This window comes from Balaenoptera borealis, assembly GCF_965194805.1.
Source record: "Balaenoptera borealis genome assembly, contig: HAP1_SCAFFOLD_790, whole genome shotgun sequence".
NCBI lineage: Eukaryota > Metazoa > Chordata > Mammalia > Artiodactyla > Balaenopteridae > Balaenoptera > Balaenoptera borealis.
In genome coordinates, this window is record NW_028123411.1 from 90850 (window position 1) to 113331 (window position 22482).

General features: G+C 42.5%; 1 long non-coding RNA gene across 1 annotated transcript in view; it reads left to right on the forward strand.

Annotated features, from left to right (window-relative positions):
• Window positions 1-22482, forward strand: part of LOC309621661 — a 278524-nt gene that overhangs the window by 69840 nt on the left and 186202 nt on the right. Inside the window, exon 2 of the long non-coding RNA XR_014240136.1 lies at window positions 20074-20171. This is a non-coding gene — a long non-coding RNA (uncharacterized lncRNA). The remainder of the gene's footprint in view (window positions 1-20073; window positions 20172-22482) is intronic.

The following is a 22482-nucleotide window of genomic DNA, read 5'->3' on the forward strand; positions in this document are numbered from 1 at the left end:
GGTTGTGCCGGCTCTTATTTGTGGCAGGCGTGCTCCTTAGTTGTGGCAGGTGTGCTCCTTAGATGTGGCTCACAGGCTCCTTAGTTGCAGCTCTCTGGTTCCTCAGTTGCAGCACATGTGCTCCTTAGTTGTGGCTCACGGGCCTCTTAGTTGCAGCAGGTGGGCTCCTTAGTTGTGGCTTGCCAGCTCCTTAGTTGTGGTATGTGAACTCTTCGTTGCAGCATACCTGTGGGATCTAGTTCCCTGATCAGGTATCAAACCTGGGCCCCCTGCATTGGGAGCGTGGAGTCTTAACCACTGTGCCACCAGGGAAGTCCCAACACTGCCATTTAAATGTTGCACTTCACAGCCCCAACTAAATCATGTTTTAACCATATTTCCATTCACAGAGTCCTTTCATATCCTGATCACACATGGCAGCTTGGAGTTTTTAAAAGCCCCAAAGTGAAAGCTGCCACGCATAGAGTCACTTCCACGCTCTGTCTGTGAAAGGGAGGCACAGGAGAGGCCCAGATTCTGCATGGAAGGCGACTGCAACCAGTTCATTGGAGGCTGTCTTTAGAATCTGGCTATTACAAGACCACTCACCAATCTGGGTTGTGACACTTGACTCATGTAGAAGGATTTCCTATTAGATTAGTTCAAAAGTGACCTTTTTGCTTTTGTGTTAAAACCCAAACTCTTTAGCGTAACCATCAAGGCATCTCACAGTTTAGCCTCCATTCTCCCAGTGTCAAGCTGTGTTCTTTCAACATATGAAATTATGTCTTTGAAGCACTTATTTTCTTCAAGTTCCTCATCTTCACCCACCCCATGTGATCACCTAGTTATTCTGGAAGATCCAGTTCTAATGACTCTTAACATCTGCCCCTAGCAGAGCCAGAATGACTTATTCCCTCCCCTGGGCTCTTATAGGACCATGGAAGGGAAGAGAAGGAGAAAAGGGGGATGGAGGAAGTTATTTGCATGAATTGTGGGCAAGAGGGAAGGCCCTATAGTTTAAACCAATGATTGGATGAACATAGACTTAAAGATTCTGAAAACTTTTTTTTCAGTGTGTACACACACACAAACACACACACACAGACACTGAAGTTCAAAAGACAGAAGCTGAATCAGACCTTATTCTTGAAGGAAGATTTTTTCCCATGTCTAAACTACACTGATCTGGAAACCTATTAATAATATCACCCCGTTTAAACTTATGCCACTATAACATTTTCCAGAATACAAACCCTGTCTGTCAAATGCATGTCACGTGTCACCTTGTACATGGAAAGGGAAACTAAAGTATTGGTTAAATCTAAGTCATTCACTGTACCAGGCAAGTTCAATGTCTATCTCGCTTTATCTTTACATCTTACAGTCTTCAGTGGCAAAGAACAGCTTAAGCAAAAGTAAAAGGTGGTTAGAAGAAAGATACAGAGATGTCTTATAGAAGCTGAGGAGAGGAAGTGTAAGCAAACCTCACTGGGCATGGGAACTGGGGCCAGAATATTGTCCGTGGAAGCAAGAAGTACCCCCTCTCGGAGTTGTATCAGCTTTTGTGCCTAATTCTATACAGGTATCTCCCCTCTTTCTCTCTCTCTCCCTGCATTTCATTTGTTGCAAACCAGGTTTCTTTACCTCACTGCATGTGATCCAAACGTGGCCATACCATGGAAAAGTTTATATTCTCCATGGCCACAACTTAAGACTCAGGGTTTCTATGTTTGTTTGTTTGTTTTCATAATACATATACAGATGTTTAATGAATGGATGTACATTAATGCATATATATAGCTTTTTAAAAATTGAAGTATAGTTGATTTACAATGTTGTGTTAGTTTCAGGTGTACAGCAAGGCAGTTCAGTTATGCATACAAACATATCTATTTTTTTTCAGATTCTTTTCCCTCATAGGTTGTTACAAAATAGCTATGTCTTGATTCCATATTCCCAAGGGGGAGAATCTGATTGGTCCAGCTGGCCACCCAGTATTTCTCTGGGACAAGTGGCCATGTTTGGTCCAAAGGGACATGACCACTGTGACCGGGACTGGGGACTTCACTTGCCACTGTGCGGTTTTAGAGTCTCCTTCATGTATAATGTATTGTGGGGGCATATTTTCAGATGAAGGGTTATGGGATGGCTGGGAAGAGGTCCGAAGATGCTTACTGAGCCTTGTCATTTTACAGACAAGAAAATGGAATTTCAGAGACTTTATTTTTGGAGAAACAGACGCTTTCTCAGACTGTACATTTAACACAGAGGCGGTCTTAATAGGCCACAACTCAGTATCTACGTCAGCCCAACTTCTGCATGATCTAGACATTATTTCCAAATACCAGCCTTTTGTTTTTTCTCTTTTTGTTTAGTCACAGAGGGGACCATCATTATGACACAGACCATTTAAGTTAGGGTTGACGGATCAATGGCATGACCAGTATAGAGCATAAAAGAAAAGACACTCCCTAAAACTCCTGGAGGGGACATCACTAACCTCTGGTTTCATAACCAGAAATTCATAAGGATAGAAGTCATTAGAAAAAAATGATTTTTTTTTCAAACAGGTGATTAATAGACCTGAAATTACTGGCAAAGGAGGGTTATCAAGAGCCAAAGGAGTCATTCTTAAGCTTAAGCAATAATGTGTCACAGGGCGGTTTTCAAAGTTATACTCCATTTAGAAAAGTCTGACAGAGCCCGTTCTAGTTCATCTCCATCTATCAAATACCTTTTAAGGCTTTATTGAGAAACTTAAATAGTCTCTGTTGTAAAAAAAAAAAAGAAAAAAGAAAAGAAAAGAAAACCAAAACCAAAACCAAACCAAACCGATATTCCAATGTTGTCAAATCACAGAGTAGGATTTGTAGAGATTTATCATGTGGATCTAACCCATTTTCCAAAGAAATATATAAGGGGACTCACCCAAACACAGAGAAGACAGGACTTTTTCGAAAGCTGTAACGAAACTATTTAGAAGGAACAGAAGAATACACGTAACAGGCTTCTAGGAAGCAAGTTAATATAGGTGATTTCTAGTCAACTACCTATAGGAGGCCTGGTCGGAATATTTATCTAATTCCACATCATCCCTAAGTCAGTTCCTCAGGACCTGCCAAGAAGGGGAGACATTCTGAGTTAGATGTTTCCTGAGTAAAAAAGAGTTTTAAAAAACTGGCACAAGCTCAAGAAAAGAGGCAACGTCCTATCTAGCACTAGAATCGTGCTTTAAGGAGGAATTTATCTATTAGAGGCTCTTAGTAATAGGATGTGGGGAATTATCAGAGAAAGTGGAGATTCAGTCCTTTTTGGGGAGAAGAGAAGCAGCAGGGAAGAATGAGGAGGGGAGAAATGGGCTCATATCCAGCTCTGCCATGGAGTGTTATTGACAGTACCAGCAAATGAATCAGGAAGCTCACTGGTTTGATGATAAGGAAGCTGTCACTCTCTCTGCTGAGACTGACGTGCCTCATGCCATCAGTATAATTGATGTCTGTTCAATAATACCCAGATCTGTCCCAGAATCTGTGCAAGAACATCTGATAGTTACATCAAACTTAAAAGTGAGGTGCTAGGGAGAAGAGTGTCCAGATGGACACAGATGTGGTCAGACAAAATAAGATTTTTTTAAAAAATATTCAAAGCTGTTTAACAGATGTCACATTCAACAAAGTAATGGTTCATGGTGCACATGCTGGTTCTGAAGAAAGGGTTGGGCCGGCCTGGGCACCAGGGCCCTAAGAGTCATTTGTCCCAGACCTGGCTTAAGTTTGTGGGCGGCCAATGTGGTTCCCTCCAGGGAAAGTGTGCCTTTCTTCCTGAACCATTGGTGAGCGTTTGTTCAAAACGAGAAGTGGTCTCCTTTTAGCTTTAGTCATTAAGTCACCTCAGAGGAGACTGAACACCCAAAGGGCCAGATCTTTGCCCAAAGTGAAGTTCCTACATTCCTGATTTCTGATCTAAAAGATAAATGCAGCAGGTGAGAAGCATGTCAGGTGGCACCAGAGAACAGTTTAGCAAGTAATCTCTCCGGTAGATGCATGAGCGAAGGCTGTGGAATTGCCCAGAAGGACACTGATGATGGCACAGCTATCAGGAAAGCTTCATAGAGGGGAAGGCCTGATCCAGGGTCTTTTTAGGAGAGAGGTCGGCAAAGTAAGGCCCACGAGTCACATCTGCCCTGCCACCTGTTTTTGCAAATAAATTTATATACGTGAACTATTATTCCGCCTTTAAAAAAAGAAGGAAATTCTTCAGTTTGTGATAACATGGATGAACCTGGGGGACATCTAAGTGAAATAAGTAAAGTAAGCCAGATACAGAAAGACATATAATGTATGATCTCACTTATATGTGGAATCTTAAAAAGTTAAATTCATAGAACCAGAGAGCAGAATGGTAGTTGCCATGGGCTGGGGGATGGGAGGAAACTGGGAAGTTTTGGTCGAAGGGCACAAAGTTTGAGTTATAAGATGAATAAGTTCTGGGGACCTCATGTACAGCATGGTGACTGTACTTAATAATCATGTGTTGTGTACTTGGAATTTGCTAATAGAATAAATCTTAAGTGTTCTCATCACAAAAAGGAAATGGTAACTGTGGGAGGTGAGGTGATAGATATTAGCTTGATTGTGGTAACCATTTCAGAATGTGTACGTATATAGATTCATCAAGTTGTACACCTTAAATATACAGTTGAATAACATGGGTTTGAACTGTGCAGGTCCTCTTATATTGTACATAGACTTTTTCCAATAAATGCATACAGTACTACAAGATCTGTATTTCATTACTAGTAACCGTCATTATTACGACCTTGTGCTCAGACTCTTGACACTTTTTAGCCTCTCTCATCCCCAAAAGAAAGCACCTGAGTTTCCATTCTTGTTCCTTTGGATACTAAGGGCACAGAAGTTGCTTTAGTAGCAGGTAAGGTTTATTTGACAAAGCAGTTTTCTACCCAAAAAGGCCCGATCAGCCCCATGAGGCAAAAGCCCGTTAAATCAATCTCTGTGGAGTTGGATGGCAGGGTCTGTTACATCATTGTCAGCTTTCTTGGATCCACAGAGGGGAAATCCTCCCCCCAACTCTTTGAGATCTCTCCTTTCAAAGGAAAGGAGTTCAAATCCAGGGTAGAATGGGCTCTCAAGCCAGGGGTCAGTGAAGTTCCCCACCAGAGGAGTCAGGGTGTTGTGGATGTTGTCTGTGGATTCGTTTCCAGTAAACCCTCTCCCAACAGCAAGCTCATTGCATTCAATTTTTTATTTATTTTCCTGTTTCCATCATCTTTAAGTAGTCCATGCACCTCAGGGGGAAATTACTCCATCTGCAATATCAAAGGTAACCTGGGTTCATCTAAGGAAATTGCCTCTCCTACCAGTGATCATTCCATGAAGAGCAAAGTACACCACTGGGCCAATGGGGTACGTGAAGCAGTTTTCTGGGGGCTTCCTCACTCTTCTGGGGGAATTTTCTAGAGCCATGCTGTATAATAAGATGGTCTGTCCACGTGGGGTGAGTCCAAATTGACCTCAGATCTCAAAGACTTAGTGTGAAAGAATAATGCAGAATCTCTTTTTAATACTTTTTACTGTTGATTTCATGTTGAAATGCCAGTCTTTTGTATATATTGGGTTAAAGAAAATCTATTTTAGTAAATTTAATTTCATCTGCTTCTTTTCACTTTCAAAAATGTGAACACCAGGCAATTAAACATTAGTATGTGTCTTGGCATTCTTCTGGACAGAGCTGTTTGAAAGTGACCCCCTCTCATCTTTGGGACATGGTTGTACGCAACTAGAGGTCAGGAACGCCACAGCCACACGGGGAGAAGGGCAGAGTGAGGAGCCAGAGCCAGAGCATGATGTTCAAAGAACCTCTGTGCTTCCAGTTATGTGACCCAATGGGTAACCGCACGGTTCAAGCGAGTCCGAGATAGGGCTTACTCTTACTTGCTGTGCAAAGAATTTAAACCATACATGGCCAAAGTTTGGGATCTCCCAAGTCTTGTGACCAAGGTCTGAAGGAACTGGGTAGGAAGCATGGGTTCAGCCTCTCAAAGATGTGCTAAAGTGTTTCCAGAAGGTTGAACTATCAGTGATGCTTTGGAGCTGGGAGCCTACCTGTGAGGATAAGGTCCTGAAAGGAGACTATAGGGAAAACACAGAGCCTGGGCCTTCTGGCCTTCCAACAACAATAATGCTGGGCACCTCCCCAACAGTTCCTGCAGGAGAAGATGAGGCTCACTCAACCTGAGCAGGCAGGATGACTGTGCTGGGAGCTGCCCTCTGCGCCTCCAAGGCACTCTCCACCCTTCTATACCCTGCCCCCTGCCCTGGAAAGCGGGATTTATCAACAAAATCCTTGCTGTCTGCCTCTCAGTTGGGTTTAGCCAATGGGGAGCACCAGGAAGAGAGGAGAAAGAGGGAGGAGAGCGTGATTGGGGTATTTGTTCTTCTGACTCCTTCCCTGAAGGTTAACATGAGCTGGTGGCGTCCCTCAACTTAAGATCTCAGCTCCTGTCAGGCAGTCCTCGTCTTCCAGGTGCCATATCCCTCCCCCTCTCCCTTGTGCAATCAAGTCTATCAATAATCATTGTGCCATCTTGCTAATATCCCCAAGATCCTAAACCTTGTGGTTTGCCTATACCCTGCCCATACCTTTTTGTTAAACTCTCTTCCAGTGATCCAAGTTGACTGTCATATCTTTTCCTTTAGTGACACTGAAACAGTGGTGCTTCCAACTTTCCTGTGGTTTTCCTTTGACCAGATTATGGGACAAGATTACCAAGGTCACAGACGGGCATATTTCAATATGGAGGATGTCCCATGATCAGAGAGTGGAGATGGTACTGGTGCGTTAGGACAGGAAGGTGAAGGCAGTTGGCTCAAGGAATGAGCCATATGTGGCAGTGAGGGAGATGGACCATCCCAGATGATGGTGACTTGCTTTTGGACAGTCAACATGGAAAGCCAGGGAGTGCAGGTCAGAATGTCCTGATTTTCACTCTTGAGTTGTGACCTACAAATCTGCAAATCACCCTCATATTTGGGATCTTTATGGTGCTGCATAATGTTTCTAGAACCCTGTACCAAAGATCCCACATGTATGGGGAGTTCATACGGAATGACACCCCTAGAAATGCCACAGAGATTGAGCTTATGGAGTTAAGGAGCATGTATTGACTCTTTATGACGTGGGTGGGTAGCCAACTAATACGGTCTGGTTCCACCTAGAGCGAAACTGGAAGGTTCGAGAAATCTGATTTGGACATTCTTACCTCTCTCCCTCTCAACTCTGCTATTTTTCTTCCTTCTTTCACCTCTTCTTAAGTTTCCTGAGCCTTGGGGTCAGCATTTTTCAAACATCAGTCATTTGTTTGTATACTATTTCAAGATTTTTGCCAAATTATTATAACCAATATTGATTTATTTAAAATTCCCTAAACCGACTTGACACACTTGTTTTGTTTTTTTTTTTCTTTTAAACTTTACATTACCTTAACTACCTTGTCCTAAGTATTGATATGTGTGAAACCACAGATCTGGTAACTGAGTTACAATATTTTTTTATATATATACACACGGATACATAGTAATGGTAATACAAAAACTCACATGCCAATTAAGCCATCCCAGGTACCACCTGATCTGCGGTTCCCCCAGCACAAGAAACATGAAATTGTCAGACACATTCTGGAATAGCACGTCCTGCAGAACTCCATGCAATGACGGAAGTGTGTCTGTGTCTGCCCTATCCCATACACAGCCATTAGCCACGTGTAGCTGTAAAGCACCTAAAATGTGGCAAATGCAACTGTGAAACCGAATGTTTAGTTTATTTAATTTTAATAAATGTTAAGTTTAAATTTGAAGAGCACGTGTGGTGAGTGGCTGCCATATTGGACAGCAGAGCTCTGGGGTATCTGCGTTTAAAAATAAATCATAGCAGAAGGGATGAACCTTGTGCCAGATACTGTATGAGCAACTTACATATTTTTTTTTCCTTATGTATTCCTAAGGACCCTGTGAGGGATGTATTACGTCATTCTGGTGGTAGGCGCAAGTCAAAGACGGGAGGATTTTCTGTTGCATCCTTAAATACACAATGAAACCATCCTCTGTTATTTACAGAGAGAGAGAGAGAGAGAGAAAGAGGGAGAGGGAGAGAACTGTAAGTGAGCAAACTGTCATCCAGTCCCAACCACATTCAAGATTTAAAAGGTTGACATTTCCTTTTTTCCTTCTCTCTCCCTTTTTTTAAACATCCAGCCCTCTCATTAACCAGATATCTTTATTCTCTAAGTATTTACCACCCAAATGAAATTTACAGTTTAATTTGCTGTATAAAATCATTTACTGACTGATAAACCTCATCACTAAGCTCCAGCACAGCCCAGGGTACTCCCGACAGTTTTAATTCTTGTAGCAGCAGGCTGCTGCGAGAGAAAAACAATCCTGTCAAATTAACGGTGAGGGTCTAAATTATTCAAATACACTAACTCCATGCAGAGCTGTCCCCCTGTTCATAATTTTTCTTTCAGAGCCAACAATTAACCAGCAATATTCTAACTTAAACACTGACAGCCTTTCTAAAAGAATTCTGGGAAAGGGTGCATTCCACCTCCCCATGTGTCCCTCTGCACCCGGGGGCACCGAAGGAGTGACCTCTGCAGGGGCCCCTGTGGAAAGGGGAGGGTTTTTTCCCCCCAAACAGCTCACCTGTTCAGAGTATCATTCTCTGTGTGTCTCTCTCACATCCCCCAGGTCAGAGATGGAGTTTTGGATGTCAAGGTGTGTGTGTCTGTGTGTGTTTCTAGCATTTATACCAGATGAGCATCAGCCTGCAATTAGTTAATTGCACATGTACCTTTCTGCCTGTGGGGGAAAAAAGTGCCTCCAGTTTTCTACCTGCAAATGCAACCAAACTAATTATTGAGCTGCTGATTCAGAAGGCAGGCCCATCTAACTGAGCCTATAAAACAGAAAAAAAAAAAAAAAAAACAACTAAAAATGGTATTAGCTTCAGAACGACAAATAGCAAGAATTGCTCTCACATTTGAGAAGGAAAATCCTTCCCACCACTTTGGACCTCAGTCAGGTTCTGCAGAATGAATGGCCTTGGGTGTCAGTAGATGTTTTTTTTAAAACTAATTTCCCATAGCTTGGATCCCCTAATAGTGATGGATCCCTGGGCATGACACCCATTGTCAAAGTTCTTAAACAGAAAAAAAAAAAAAAGTTGATCTTGACAGTTCATGCATGCATGCATTCATTCTTTTATCAAATATTTATCGAGTGTCAACTATGTGCCAAGCTCATGGTACCTGGGAAGCATCGTGGTGCTAGATGTGGAATGAGAAGCAAAAGAATGACACTTAGTCGAAAATGAGGCTTAGTCCCTGCCCTTTAGTTCAGGGTTGAGCAGAATGTGTGACTCAGGAAAACCTCAGAGGTTTATTAAAAATGCATATTAATTGGCCTCACCTTACACCGAGTAAATCAGAATCTCTGAGGTGGAGCCCAGGAATCCGCATTCTAACCCACTTCCCCAGGCTGTTCTTAAGCACATTGAAGTTTGAAAGTGTTGGCTTTGAGACTTATACCTGAAAGCATCAGGCAGCAGTGGATGACCATAAAAGAGATACCAGCATCAATACGCGGATATGTAACCCAGGAAATAGTGCTGGGGACATACCCAGGGTCCAGCATTGCGCCAAAGAAGTGGGGAAGGTGCAGCGTGAGGAGGCCTGTTTGCACAACTCCAAGGGCACCTTTGTTATCTTAAACAATGGCAGTCCTACCCATGGTGTTCATGGAGACCTTTAGTTTTGTTTTGTTTTTTATTGTTTTTATTTTCTTTGTAGCTTTGTTTACCTTATGAAACTTTTCAAATTTTAGAGTAGTTTTAACGTATGGAAAAGTCACAAGGATAGTACAGAGAGTATCCACGTACCTATCACCCACTTTCCCCTATCATTAACATCTTACGTGAGTGTGGTACGTTTGTCACCATTTGTGGATGAGTATTGATGCATTATTATTCATTAATCTCCATACTTTAAACTAATTTCCATAATTTTAAACTTCATATCCTTTTCCCATCTACAATCTCATGTTACATTTAGGTGTCATGTCTCCTTAGGCTCCTCCTGGCTGTGACAGTTTCCCAGACCCTCCTTGTTTTTGATGACCTTGAGAGTTTTGAGGTGTACTGTTCTGGTAAATATTTTGTAGCATGACCTTCAGCTGGCATTTGGCTGATGTTTTTTCTCATGATTAGACTGGGGTTATGGATTTTGGGGGAGGAAGAGCCCGGAGGTAAGGTGCAGTTTTCATCACATCACATCACATCAAAAGTGTATGGGATCAATGTGATTTATCACTGTTGATGTTGACCTTGATCACCTGGCTGAGCATGTTTGTCAGGCTTCCCCACTGTAAAGTTACTTTTCCTCTCTCTTCGCATATGGAACTCTTCAGAAGGAAGTCACTATGTGCAGCCCACACTTAAGGGGTTGTATGCTCCACCTTCTTGAACACAGAGTAAATTATTTGGAACTCTTTTCTATGGGAGATTTGTATATTCTCCTTTATTTACTTATCCAATCATTTGTTAAGTCAGTATGAACTTAACAGATATTTATGTTATACTTTGGATTTTAACACAATGTTTTGTTATTAATTTTTCTTGCTCAAATTGTTCCAGCTGAAGTCATTGGGAGCTCTTCCATTTGGCTCCTGTGTTCCTCTGACATACGCATACAGTTTTGTCTTTTGAGCACTTCTTTGATTCCTCACACTCGAAGATGCTCCAGGCTCATCTTATATGTTCCCTGACCCAATCCTAGAATCAGCCATTTCTTCAAGGAGACTTGGTTCCCTTTATTGGAGAACAGTATTTAGAAACCAAAATCTGGACATTGCATGTGCTTATTATTGCTGGGATATTATTGCTTCTAGGCCTTCCCAGAACTAGGATAGAACTAGGAAATAAATGGGTGTGTATTAACATATCTCTGTATGTACACATGATGCCTCTATATCTATACCTATGTAGCATCTATCTGTATCTAGCATCTATTTATATATCTATTCATATCTAAATTAAGCTAAACATGAGTTCATGCTAATGTCTCTAACTCTAATCCATTACCACCTTGGTCATTCTAGCCTCCTCCTGTTGTTTCTCTATAACCACCCACACCAACAGTGAGAAGCCTGGCTTTCATCATCTGTCACCCATTTGTTTGTTTAGCCTCACTATACGTGTATAGTGGCTTCACAGTTAACCTGGGGTCCCCTTTTTATGTAGTGTCCATTTACAACCAAAGCAATGTCTATTAACTGCGACACACTTTGGGACACTCTGGCTTGAAAGAAGCCCTTTCTCTGGTTACTACCCTAGAGACACAGTGAGTCCCCTGGGCCACCTCTCCTTCTTGTGGCCTATCCTTCCAGATCCTTGTTCAGCTCCCACTGGCAGCCACCCCAAAGTTTGCCCAAGATTCATAACAGCTGCCACTGACTTTCTGAGCCATAGCGGGGTTATCAATATCCATTCAGGGAGCGCTTGCTGAGAGCACGTACTCCATACCTAGGTCTGTAAAGATGCTGAAGATAAGGACATGGATATTAATATAGCAGAGTCCTATCCCTAGTAGCTCTGTTTCTAACTGGGCATGGGGACGGGGGGCTTGGCCCTTGTTGCCATTTTGCATTGTCGGTTTATTTCTCTAAGTGCCACCACAAGGGAGCATGAAATGCCACAGTGTCTCTAGAGGAAAGCACCTTTATCTAGTTTGGGACATGCAGGAAAGCTTCTCAGCGGCAGTAAGTCTTTAGCTGAGTCCTGAAGAATTGATGAATGCTGTCAATGTGTACCTATTGAGCATCCTAATGTAGGCTGGGTGTTGAGAACATGATGGAGGGGGGGAAAACCCAGATAAGGTCACTGGTTTCATGGAGACCCCAGTTAAGTGAGGGATTCAGGCACTTAGTACCATAAGTAGTAGTTAATCAGGTGGGGAATGGGGGTTGCAGCCCTGAGATTTCACCTGCAAAGCTTTCCTTCAGTTCTCACATCTCCGTATCCGTCAAGCCCCTTTGGGGGGATGCTCTGCAAAGATTCCAAAGCCCCTGGCTTACAGGGGAGCTGTGTGCTGATTCCTGTGCACAAGAGAGAGGGGTGGGAGTCGGGTGCCAAGTGGGACAACATCCATTTGATCCTTTTTATATGTAAATGTGACTTTAAATAATATTTTGTAATGACCTGCATTTCTGTTAGGAAATATCTCTTGATGATTTATTTTTTTTCCCTGCAATTACGACAGCCTAGTGATCTTGTTAATTAATGCCAAAGAAGGTTTTTCCGCACCTCATTAAAGGTTTTCCCTTTCAGGACAGCAACACTCTTGTGCACAGCCAGGGCAGAGAAAGTCATTTTCTTGCGGGTGGAAACACATCTTTTGATCCTCCACCTCTTTCTTTTCTTATCCTTTGCCTTCTTATTACAGCCCGTTTTTTCCATTCTATGTCTCTCCTTCTTCTCCTGTTTCTTTTCTTTTATTCCAAAAACACAGTCACTTCTTGTTGCTCTGAAGCATTGTTTCAAATAGTTCAGCTGTCATCAGTGTGTTCCCTTAGGGGCCCTCTTTCTCCTGGAAAAATTGTTTTATTTTGCTATTTAATTCAGTGTTTCCTATTCAGTGACTTTTGGTTGAGAGTTTTCTGTGTCCTAAGTTCCCTTGTAGATATCAGGGAAATAATCGTGAACCAGAGAGTGTCCTGTCTGTAAGACTCTTAGTTTTGTCCCATAAAAATAACTAACACATGAAAGGATGAATGAATGAAGGGTTCTGTGGTCCAGTAAATTTTATTAATCCTACCCCAGGGGTTGTCACACTATGGCCTGGAGGGCAAAGCCTGCCCCTGCTTGTTTTTGTAAATAAAGTTTTATTGAAAGAGCCACAATATTCACTTGCCTATTGTCCATGGCTTTGCAGCAGCTTTGCTGCTACAACAGCAGAGTTGAGTTGTTGTTATAGAGACCATTTGACCCACAAAGCCTATCTGGCCCTTTATAGAAAAAGTTTGCTGACCCCTGCTCTACCCCATCATTGGAGAGTCTGAATGCCCATTATATATTTAAAAGTCTGAAAAATTCTGTAGTCAGAAAACGTATTAATTTTCTTCAACCCATTTCCCCCCAAACATATTTGATCACAGAACCGTCTTCCAAACCACCACCTCTTTATGAATTGATTTATAGACATTTCCCCTGGATGAAATAGCCAGCCCTGAAGGTTGTCTTTCTCTGCCTGTTTTCAATTTGGTGGGCACCCTCGTCTTCTGACTTCTGGCGGCACTGTCGCCTGGACTGTCCAAATCCAGCTCCTCTCTCAGCCTCTGTGAAAGTGTCCTCCACTCAGGCATGAGGGTGGGGATTCTCCTTGGCTCCAGTGAGATACTGTTTTTCTCTTTCCAGGAGCAATGATGTGTAAAACCCAAGTCACCACTAATGGCCAAACAGGTTAGACTGGTTTCCTATCCAGGGGGTTTCCACTCTTGCCTCATCTGACGCATCTCAAAGAAAACTCCTTCTGATTTATGGTTCATTTTTCTGAGGCATTGTTGAAGGTTGGATTAGACTGGGATGGCCTGCAGATCAGCCAGAACTGAAGGAAGGGTCATGGTGGTGTTGAGAAATCCCAGCAGGTAAAAGTTCCCCTAAGGTCCAGAGAAGACCTGGAAATGCTATGTTAGGGGAGACATCCTTCCTTGTGCTTGGAGACAGGGAGGTGGTTTTTGGAAGAAAAGACTCAGATTACACCTTGGCATTTGGACAGTACCCTGAAAGTAGAAACGGGTTTCTGTGTTACCTTTCCAGTTCTGCTAGGTCTTTCCTTCTCATAAATAAGGCCTGAAGAAGAGAGCAGAATGTCGGGTACCACAGGTGGCGTGTGGGGTGGATACCTCTTCAACAGGTCAGGGGGCATGTAGTCAGTAGGTAGATGTCAGACCTACAAGGAGAGGCCTGCAAGGAACTGAATTTTGCCAACAACTTGAATGAGCCTGGAAGCATGTTCTTCCCCAGAGCCTTCAGACATGACTTCAGCCTGGCTGATGCTTTGATTCCAGCCTGTGAGATCAGATATTGGGTAGAGAACTAGCCATGCCATGCTGGACCTCTGATCTTCAGAACTGTGAGCTACTCAGTGTATTTTGTTGAAACGTGTAACTTTGTGGTCACTTGTTACACAGCAATAGGAAACTAATATAATGAGCAAAGTATCAAGATGGCTAAGGATTTAATGAGGAGTGTTATGGGCACATATGATAGTGTTTATGCAGCATCCCTCCCTTTGGTGAACTAACACTTCCCCTTCCATAATAATCTTGGCTAGTCTATATGGTTCCTTTAAAATTTACTTCATGCCCCTACTTAACCCCAGGAGTTGACGCCAGACTCAGGCCTTGCTAATGACGGGATTCCATCCTCCTGGCCACACTGATAGGATTAGCAGTGAGTCCATAACACAAGGAGGGCAAATGTGAATTATTGGAAAGACAGTCTCTTTGAGCTCTGGAGCCATAAAGAGTATGTGAGCCTCTTTCCTGGTAGCTCGAGAAAGTTTGCCTGGGAAGGAAGCAAACACAGAGGAAAACAGAACTGACAGATGGATAGAGAAACAGAGCCCTGATCTAGCCATACCTGTAGCCATGAATACCTTGGAATTTTCAGTTATATGAATCCCTTCCCTTTTATTTCACTTTAGCTACTTTAAATTGTGTTTCTATAACATGAAACTAAAAGTAGCTCCAACTAGTGCTCATGGTAAAGTGGAGGAAGTGTGAAGTCCATGCCATTGTTTGAGATGGGGCTGAGTTTACATAATAGCTTGAATCCCCCAAACAGACCCGTCATCTGCCAGTCAGGATGTACTCCAGCATCTGCCGCTAACTGACACGTGACCTTGGGCAAATGGCTTCTCGTCTTTTATTTATAAAGTTAGGGTCTGGATTAGAACCGGCAGAGTCCTTGAAGCCCACCTCACACCATGTGATGCCCTGAATGCACACCTACTATCAGATTCTCTCATTGATGCCCAATTTGTTATGTGAACGTCAAACAGAGATTTGGATTCTTTGACATTGATTAATACTAATAATAATCATTCAGATTTTCATGGTACCCAAAGAGCTTTCATGGATATGAGACTCTTTGCTTTCTCTAACTACCCTGTGAGTGTCGTTATCCACATTTCATGGAAGCAGTAACTGGGGTTCAGAGAGGGGAAGTGACTTTCCCAAGAGCTGGTAAGTAGCAGAGCCGAGGTGAAAACCAAGAGAGCGCAACCCCATGGCGCTACCCTTCCTGCTCTGCTCCCTGCCATCATTCAGACTGTTCGGTGAGTGCGACCCTTCTGCGTGCACTGGCACATCTCTGTTCCACGTGCTCGTATTTGGGGGTGTGTAGGACGAGATGGTTGCATTGGCCTAGAGGCACCCACACCAGGGCCGTCCCGTTACGAGGCTGTTAATGCTGCAGAACCAGCCTATGAGCACGGGCCACTGAAAACCTTGACCAAGGCAAGTTTTACTCTCGCCTCCTGATAACAGTTGAGTATTTTGAAGAAGTCTAATAAAGGTTTGATTTTTCTTTCCTGAGCCTGAGTTCCGAACAAATTGAAAAACAAGCAGAGGAGTAGCAGATGATGAACCAAAAATTCACCTTTATGACTAGTGTCTGGTTTGAGAGCCAAATGGGTCCGAAGACTGCACCAAGAATTTCAGACATTCACTCGGTTATAGGTAGTTCTGAGTGAGACGGACTTTTGTGGGACCCACTAGGGAAGATTTACAGGATAAGGATGCAGAGCATCCTACTTCCAGCAGGAATCTTACCCCAAGAGGAAAGAGGGAGGAGCTAAGCCAAATGGCGCAGTTTTCTTCCCAACTTTAGCGATCCAGTACGTCACTTCCTCTCTCTTAGGGCACTGTGAGTAAAGAGCAGAAAGAGGAGAAAGTGACGCACTAACCAGATTCATTCCAAGTGGAAGGAAATAGCAGGAGTTAAGACGAAGCATTTCTCCCTGATATAATCCTTGCACAAGGCTTGCACATTTTCCTGGATCATTGGCCATGAGAAGGGCATCGTGCCTTTGTGCTGTGATGTGCCACCTGTCCGTCCATCCCTCCTTGGTCCCCAGCAGTGTCCAGGGATCCTTTTGGAATAGAGATGAAACCTGAGCATGCTCTGACCACCTTCCCCTTCCCTTTTACTTCTTCGCTGCCTGTAATAACAAGATATACCTGGAGAGGGGCAGATATCCTTCCTTCACAGAAAGTAACTCCTACTCCTAGGCTTATAGTGTCTTTAATGTCTGTGCCATAGGCAGAAAAAATTTAAATAGCCATTTTCAGGTTTTATAAAGTAAATCAAAATAAACCAGCCAGGGCAGGATATCTGCAGTGTGTCCCAAATTCTCATTAGGTGCTAACAGGGAGGAACAGTGCTCAGGGCAGAAGTCCCCTAAAGCCTTAAAACTCAAAGTGTGCTCCATAGGCCAGCAGGATCTACATCACCGGGAAGCCTGTTAGAAATGCAGAATCTCAGGTCTCACCCTGACTTACCCTGAATCGGAACCTGCATCTGAACGAGGTCGCGGGTGATCTGTGTGCTCGTGACAATTTGAGAAACCCTGCCTTGAAGTCCTTCCCGCCTAGGGAAGTAGGGAACACAGCTGTGCCTACTTCAGTACACATCCCTTCCAACTGCCAGGAAAATGATGGAAAACATGATTTACCGGTGAGAGGAATGGGGGAGCATACATTTAGGTGTGCGGTATCTCTAGTCCTCCTCTCTCAGGGAAAGTTGGTTGACTCAAACATATTCGTTCACTTTTTGTTTCATCGAGAGCTTATCTGGGCTATACACTTTGTGACAACTTTGGCATATTCCAGTGAAAACCAGACCTCGTCACTGACTGCATGGAATTTATAGTCTGCTGGGAGAGACGTATGTTTACTTTTGTATTTTCTAGCAGTAGTGATGAGGAGGAAAAGCACAGGGGGCTAAGAAGGGACTACTTAATTCCATCAGTAGAAGCAGGATGATTTCAGGGAATTTTAGAGGAGGAATCATACAAATCATGTAGACCAGGGCTCAGCAAACTAGAGCCCATGGGCCAATTCCAGCTTGCCACTTGTTTTTGTAAATAAAGTTTTATTGGAACACGAACACACCTATCCACGTATGTATTTATGGCAGCTTCTGTGCTTCCATAGTGAAGCTGAATAGTTGTGACAGAGACCACACGGCTCCACAAAGTCTAAAATACTTACTTTGGTCCTTTAAGAAAAAGTTTGCTCATCCTTTTAGGGTCTTTGTTTTTTGTTTTGTTTTTGTTGTTGTCGTTGTTTGTTTGTTTGTAAATGATTGAAATGAGATCCAGCCAGGGAAAGTTAATCATCCATGATCTCATAGCATATAAATACAGAGCAAGCATAGGAATTTCCTGAATCTCAGTGTTTAAAGGGGCTCTGGGAACATCTTGGACATGAACAATGGAGAGACAAGTCCAACTGAGGGGCCGGGGGTGGGAGAGGGGTCCCCAAACAACAGTCTGTGGACTTAGAAGTTGGCCTTGGGGTAGATTAGGGGAGAGTCTTCCAAAGCCCACCTGGAGAGGGAGTGGTTAGTCAAACACACCTGGGCAGGACGGGGGCTAAGCTGTGAGCTGAGAGGCAGACAACAAACCAGGGGGTCCAAGTGGTGAGGTTTTAGATGCAACAAGAGTGCAAGCAACAGTGCAAAAGGCACACAAACGGTGTCTCCATCCAGAAAACTCCATTTAAGCAAAGACCTGAAATATGAACCCTAGTAGGATGAGAATGAGCGGTGTGTGGGTAGAGGGGACCGTGGGCTCGAGAGTGTTACAGGCAGGAAGGAGCAGATGCAAAACCCCAGGGCAGGAGAGCACATGAAGTGATTAAGAAACTTTAAGGAACTCAACGTGAATCGTCCACCTTGAACATTTTCTGAACCCGACCTCACTCTGGGGTAATACCACCTGCATGGTCATCCCCAAGCTAAACCCTTAGCTGGGGTTTTTGCACCATAAGCATTTTTTTGAGCAAAAACTTTCCACCTATAGGAAGAGGGTGCTCATTCATTGTTCTGGGTCAAAACAAAATAAAACAAAACAACAAAACAAATTCCTGGGGCGAACCATCTGCTGAAATCGGGTTCTGCTTATGAGGGAAACTATCTTTGCCTATGCTTTTCAATGAACAGGATATACTAGAAATGATATCGGAATCATTATAGTCAAACCACATTCATCAATGTTATATTGATTGATCTGAGTTATATTTAAACAAAATAATGATGATGAAAAGGGGAAGGTGTTATTTATTTTTTCTATTAAGTCCAGTTAGATAAACTTGAAAGTACAGAAAATAAAGGTATTAAATTTACTCAAGTTGTCAAAGAGATCTAGCGATTAATTTAAACAAAAAACTGAGTGGTGGCTTCCTCTTTGGTGCTATTTGTTTATCTTTTGCTCTCAGGTAATATGTCTAATCTCATTCTTAGGGGTGAACCACTCTGCTCCTGGATTAAGGCAGTGTCCTGAAACTTGTACTGGCTAATTATTTGGGAACCTTTCTGCATAATATTCTCATATGAACAAAAACTTAAGACTAGAGTCTCATTTATTACAATGATTCCTTTAAAACAGGGATGAACATGAAATTTAAATACAATTCTCTTCTAAAAGCCATGCTACTTGCTCACACAGAAATGTTCACTGAATTTACTGAAACGTCAAAAGCAAGACTTTCATGAAATCTTGTAGCTATGTTTGACATGCCCTGGAAAATTCTCCAGTAGAGCAGACAGAGGGCTCCAAGGCTGAAATTTAACTCTTTTCCTCGAAGTTTAGTTTCCATGGCTTGATTTCATAAAAAGCAATTTCATCATGTTTTTTAGGTGGTCATAACTGAAAGTGGAAATTCTCCCCCTGAGAGAGCCTCCCTCGATAGCTGTTTTTGACATTGATACATCTCCCTCTTGGCCAGAAGCCAAAGGGTCCCCCTCATGTTAGATCATTAATTTGTTCTTACACACACACACACGTCTACACACACTCAGCTGAGAGAGAACCAAGGCAATTATGCAATTAAGTCAAGCAAAAAACGATGCTTATGCTCCAATGAACCACAATTTCAGTTGACAGTGGCTTTGACTTGACTTGTCCAGATAATTGCTTCAAGTCCTCCATGACCCTCCTACAGAATATGTGAGTTCCTTAAGAGAGGGTGTCATTTGTGTGTGTGGTGGAGGGACAGTGCCACCATCTTCTTAGAAAAAGACGGGGGATGAATACTGATGTCCTTTGTTCAAGTCAAATACGACCCGTGTGAGACTTCCCTGGTGCTCCAGTGATTGGAACTTCGCCTTCCAATGGGGGGGTCTGGGTTCAATCCCTGGTCGGGGAGCTTGAATCCCACATGGCCCTCGGCCAAAAGACCCAAACATAAAACAGAAGCAATATTGTAACAAATTCAATAAAGACTTTAAAAATGGTCCACATGAAAAAAAATCTTAAAAAAAAAATTTCTATTAAAAAAAGAATACAACCCGTGTTAGTTCGGCTTCCCCCAGAAGCTGACCCTTAGACAAGAATCCAAATAAAATGGTTTATTCTGGAAGTGATTCCAGGAAACATTGGTAGAGGGATGGGCAAGTAAGACAACAAAGTAAGAGTAAGCAAATAATGAGCTCACTCCTACAGGGGAGATCTGTAAACCAGTGTAGAACTCTGCTTAGAGTTCCCACCTGAGGGGGATATACTAACTCCCAGTGGTCATTGTTGAGGGTCTACACTGGGGGTGTTAATTCTTCAGCACTTGGGACAGAATGGGCTCCATCTTATGGAGAAAGCCCTAAAAAGAAAGCAAATGCTGGCCTGGGAGTTCTGACTGGCAGGCACTGCCAGGATGAATCCCAAAGGGACGTTGATGGGGCAGCAGCTATACTTGCAGACTTCCTCAAGCCAAAAGATCTCAATTTGTGTCGTTCCAGATCTGGACCCACCTTACTTCCATTCTCTGCTTTCAGAACAAATCTAGATGTTTGGACATGAACGTGACAGTGATCACCTTGTTCTTCTCCTAAAGACAGTAAGTCACTGGCGTCGTACATAACTTTTCAGCCTATTTGAAATCTGAAATGTTAGCTGTTTTTACTCTCGGATACCCTTTTAAAAAAAAAAAAACTTTAAACCTTGAAACTGAAAGACGGCACTGTACCTGGTGTTTGAATCGTATACCTTTCAACAGCCTTTGCCCCAAGGTAGTACAATTCTGCCCAGACTGTTTTCTTTGGTACCCTGCAAACATAGCCAGGGTGTGCCAAATCAACAAGTATTTGTTTAACAGTTAATATGTATTATGATTTCCTAAGGTAAATACTTCTAAACCACATACTGTGTTACTTGCTCTAAGTCAACTTTTCTTCTTTTCCTGTGGTATTATTTGCAAATACAGCCAGTAAAGAAATGGAAAGAGAGCTAACAATGGGTTTGTGGGATGGAAAACATAATTTCTTTCTCAGCATTTTGGCTCATGTAACAGTCTTTGAAAACCTGAGTACATAGAACTCAGGAATCGTCACTACAGTTATTTACCATGGAATTCTTTATTCTCTCAATTACAGCCTCCTTTAAGAATACTTGAGAATATTAGACTTATCAAAATGTGATGTGATTCAGGATGCTCCTTTGACTCTATAAAATGAAATCCACATGTATAGATAAGCACCAGAAGGGAGTTTTTAAGGGAGTAACCCTTGTATATCATTCTTATTAACCAGAACAGCATTTATCTCATATGTTGAGCCCTTCCTCTAATACTTTGTGCTTTGAGAAACTTCACTAATTCCTCTGCATAGAGTGAGTTGCTTTTCCAATTCCCCTCTGCCACCCTACATGATGAACTTCTCAGAGCAAGGATAGTCTCATTTATTTTTAAATTCTCTCTTTCCTGGAATAGTGACTAGGGCATAATGGGTGATCAGAAAAAGCTTGTTGAGTTGACCTGAGGGGGAGCCTTCCTTTTTCTGATAAAGAAGAGCTACCAAAAAAATCTATACTGAGTATTATAATTAGTGGTGAAATATTTAAAGCTTTCTCTTGCGACTGGGGCCCAAACAAGCATGCCCACTATCATCACTTCTTTTTAATGTTACATTGCATGCCCCAGCCAGTTCAGTAAGGGAAGGAAAAGAAATTTTTAAATATTAGGGTAAGACAGGAAGATGTATAGCTATCATTAGGAGATAACATCATTGGAAAATAGAAATCTTAAAGAGTTTGTAAATAAACTATAAGAACTAATAAGTGAATTTAGCAAGGTTGCTTAATCTAAAGTCAATATGCAAAAATCAGTTTTATTTCTACATACTTGCAACAAATAATTAGAAAATAAAATTTTCTAACTAGGATGCATTAGTGATAGTATCACACATTAAATACTTAGGGAAAAATCTAATGAAAGATGTGCAAGACTTCTATCCAGGAAACTATAAAACATCACTGAAAGAAATTGAAGTCTGTGGTCACGTGCTTTTCATGTTTGCCAAAGTACAGAGTGTACAAGGGAATACAGCATGGCTGGAGAGGAGACCTCAGAGTTAACAGGAAGCCAGTTTACATACTGCCTTGCATGCTGTTCTAGTTATCTATTGCTTTGTAACAAACTATACGAAAGTTTGTGGCCTAAAACAACATATAATTGCCTGCAAATCTGTTGTTCGGGCAGGGCTCAGCTGGGATGGTTCATCACTGCTTTATGCTGGAGCAGGTGGACGGGGGGCTGGAGAATTTCAAGATGATTCTTAGCCATGGCTGATAAGTTGGTGCTGAGTGTTGGTGAAAGCTGTGTGCCTCTTCTTGGGTGCCTTGGGCTTTCTCATAGAGTGGTGGCTGGGATCCAAGGGTGAGTGTCCCAAGAGAACAAGATAGAAGTGCATGGCATTTTTATGACCTAGCCTCAGAAGTCACATAGTGTCACTTTCACCATAGTCTGTTGATCCAGGCTATCACAAAATAGCATTCAGCTTCAAGAGGAGGGCCGTAGACTCTACCTCTTTACAGGGGAGTATCAAGGTTCTAGAAGAATGCATGGGATGGGAGATATTATTGTGGCCACCTTAGAAAATAAAATCTGCCCTGTAGGCTGAAAATAAAATCTGCCCTGTAGGCCGTGGTAAGGTGTTTGGTTTTTCTCTTCCATTATAGGGCTTGAGCAGAGGAGTGACATCACCTGACCTAGGACATTTTTTGCCTCATTATTTTACCTTATAGTTTTATATGAGATTTGATATCACAGATATGACTTCATCCTAGGACTAAAACACATGGGTAATTTCTAATGTATGACTGTGACCCTATGGAAGTCAAGTGCCCAGCGTAGTATAGAAGCTCATCAAAGG